The sequence below is a fragment of the Schistocerca gregaria genome, chromosome 1 (assembly GCF_023897955.1).
Source record: "Schistocerca gregaria isolate iqSchGreg1 chromosome 1, iqSchGreg1.2, whole genome shotgun sequence".
Lineage (NCBI taxonomy): Eukaryota > Metazoa > Arthropoda > Insecta > Orthoptera > Acrididae > Schistocerca > Schistocerca gregaria.
In genome coordinates, this window is record NC_064920.1 from 317,713,147 (window position 1) to 317,716,797 (window position 3,651).

Genomic DNA, 3,651 nt, shown 5'->3' on the forward strand with positions numbered 1-3,651 from the left:
CTTTTTGAGGATGCAGGGACGATGGGACTGCAACATGGGGCTTTTCGGTTCCCCATATGCGCCAGTTCTGTTTATTGATGAAGCCGTCCAGGTAAAAATAAGCTTCGTCAGTAAACCAAATGCTGCCCACATGCATATCGCCGTCATCAATCCTGTGCACTATATCGTTAGCGAATGTCTCTCGTGCAGCAATGGTAGTGGCGCTGAGGGGTTGCCACGTTTGAATTTTGTATGGATAGAGGTGTAAACTCTGGCGCATGAGACGATACGTGGACGTTGGCGTCATTTGAACCGCAGCTGCAACATGGCGAACAGAAACCTGAGGCCGCTATTGGATCACCTGCTGCACTAGCTGCGTGTTGCCCTCTGTGGTTGCCGTACGCGGTCGCCCTACCTTTCCAGCACGTTCATCCGTCACGTTCCCAGTCCGTTGAAATTTTTCAAACAGATCCTTTATTGTATCGCTTTTCGGTCCTTTGGTTACATTAAACCTCCGTTGAAAACTTCGTCTTGTTGCAACAACACTGTGTTCTAGGCGGTGGAATTCCAACACCAGAAAAATCCTCTGTTCTAAGGAATAAACCATGTTGTCCACAGCACACTTGCACGTTGTCAACAGCACGCACTTACAGCAGAAAGACGACGTACAGAATGGCGCACCCACAGACTGCGTTGTCTTCTATATCTTTCACATCACTTGCAGCGCCATCTGTTTTTGAAAATTGTAACTACTGTAATTTCGAAAGTTTGTCCGCCTGAAAATGTACTGTTGTCCCAAGCATATTGCAACAAACGGTGCATTTCTATCGCTGCTCGTTTAGTTTTTATTGCCGTTTAAAATATACCAGTCATTTTTGAAACACCCTGTATATTACTTGCAACAAATTTAATTAAGGAATAAATGCACTGAGAAGCAGTGGTTAGAATACAAAGTTTCTTGAACAGGTTTCTACATGATGTTCTGGAATTTTCACCACAAACGATTCTTATTACACGCTTTTGCACGCTAAAAACTTTTGCTCTGTTTGATGAGTTACGCCAGAACATGATCCCGTATGGCATAATAGAATGAAAGTAAAGAAAGTATGAAAGATATTTTTATATTTATGTCTCCTACAATTGACATCATCCTCACTGAAAATATAGACTTGTTTAGGCGCTTAAGCAATTCTGTGGTAAGCCCTTCCCAACTGAATTTATTATCGAGTTGTAATCCCAGAAATTTAATACTGTCAACCTCTTCGATCTGCATGTCTTGATATGTTCTGCACAAGCTGGAAGGAAATCTCTTACAGGTTCCGAACTGCACGTTGTGGGTCTTTTCAAAGTTTCATGCCAGTGAATTAACTTTTAACCATTTAGTAATGCCAGTGAAAATTTGATTAGCGGCTATTTCTAAATCTGTACTTCGTCTTGCAGTATCCTGTATCTCATCTCATTGTCTTCAGCCTTTCCCTTCCTTGCTTAGGACTGGTTTCCATCTGAACACTTGATATTCATACATCTGCTTCTGTTTTCTCCAAAGACCTCTTCAATTTTCCTTACCCCTAGTAGTATTTGTGCAATTCTTACATTTTTCCTCTAACCTTTCTTGCTTAAAAAAGCACTCCGTCTGCAGGCCACAAGTTGCCCATCGGGACCATCCGACCGCCGTCTCATCCTCAGTCGGATAGGAGGGGCGTGTGGTCAGCACACCGCTCTCCCGGCCGTTATGATGGTTTTGTTTGACCGGAGCCGCTACTATTCGGTCGAGTAGCTCCTCAATTGGCATCACGAGGCTGAGTGCACCTCGAAAAATGGCAACAGCACATGGTGGCTGGATGGTAACCCATCTAAGTGCCGGCCACGCCCGACAGCGCTTAACTTCGGTGATCTCACGGGAACCGGTGTATTCACTGCGGCAAGGCCGTTGCCCTTTCTTGCTTAGCCGTCTTGCATTTCCTGTCAATCTCTTTTTTTAGATGTAAGGGTTTATATTTGGATTGTCATTTTTTATTTGTAGTTCATTCTTGCCATTTGAGTTTACATATTGTCATTGGAGATAGTGAGTGTAGCTGTAGACGCTAGAAAATGGAGTTCCAAGTGGAGGAATCGGAGGAATGAGGTGACAGCAGCGGAGGAAGCAAGAAACATTTGTGCCGTGCTTGGGGATAAAGCCACTGGACAGAGCACAACAAGAAAATGGATTTCTCGTTTTTAGGAGATCTTTTACATTAGTGGCTCTCTGTGTTCATGGAAATATTCGGGATCTGATAAAGATCGTTTAAACGCATTGATCCACTACGACCGATCTAAATGTACTCAAGAACTGGCAAATGTGATGAACTGTGATCATTCTACCATGATGCGACATTTGCATCTAATGGGAAAGGTTCAAAAATCGGGTATATGGGTACAGCATGCTCTAACACAATAATCACAAAAATCAGCTAGTTGCGTCTCTTCATGCTCGTTATCAATTGCCTCGTGAACAATACCGACCATTCCTGTTCTGCATCGTTAATGGTGACGAGAAATGGTGTCTTTATGGAACACAAGGAAAAGAAAGGAATGGTTGAGCCCAACATAGCAGTAGCTCCCCGTGCAAAGACCTGCGCGCATCCACAGAAAATGGTATTATGCATCTGGTGGAACAGCGACGGTGTGGTGTGCTACGAATTGCTTCCTAGAGGTGTAGCCATCACTGCTGACATTTACTGTCAACAACTGAAACGTCTTGCAGAGGCAGCCTAAAAACAACGACCAGGAAGACTGCGTGAAGTGATGCTACTCCACGAAAACGTCCGCCCGCTTCCTGCTAGAGTGACAAAATACATTATAAGAGTTGGGAAGTCATTCGGAACCCAACTGTTTCACCTGATCTTGCACCGTCAGATTTTCACCCCTTCCGCTCTCCACCGAACAGTCTTGATGGAAGTTCCTTGCCGGATGAAAATTCGCTCCGATCATGGCACGACGAGTTCTCCGCCTCGAAACCACGTGATTTCTGCAGTCGCGGACTCGAAAAGTTTTCCCAGCGGAGGCAGACTGTTGTTAATAGCGAAGTAGAGTGTATTATCGATTTCTGTAATCGGTGTTGTGTGTATCTGTTGTGTTTATTAAACTCACCGAAGAACTCTACGAACTTATGCACCCACCCAATATTTCAATTACCATTATTTTAATTTTATTGATTTTAATTTTCATTTTATAAATTCGTTTCAAACACTGCAAAACCCATTTAACTGAGATCCTTGTGTATTGAGTAAGAAAAAATGAGAACCTATAGCCGGCCGGTCTGGCCGAGCGGCTCTAGGCGCTTCAGTCTGGAATCGCTCGACCGCTACGGTCGCAGGTTCGAATCCTGCCTTGGGCATGGTTGTGTGTGATGTCCTTTGGTTAGTTAGATTTAAGTAATTCTACACTCTCTAACGTCGTTTGTTTTCCTCGTGATCAGTATTCGAGATATACCACAGAGGCAGAATTGTTGCACGTTCCTTCTCGACTCTCGGTTTTCTAAATTTACCTGACAGTAGAGAACAACGCTGTCTTTTTCGCAACCTCCCTGGACTCTTCTGTTGCACTTTCATGTGGGCTACACTTACATATTACAGTCTTAACAACGCTTGTCTGAATTCATTCGATATCTGTTGACATCCTTACTTGATACAT

General features: G+C 43.8%; 1 pseudogene; it reads right to left on the reverse strand.

Annotated features, from left to right (window-relative positions):
- Window positions 1-1,797: 1,797 nt before the first annotated feature.
- On the reverse strand, window positions 1,798-1,914 carry LOC126290748 (5S ribosomal RNA; annotated as a pseudogene).
- Window positions 1,915-3,651: the final 1,737 nt, after the last annotated feature.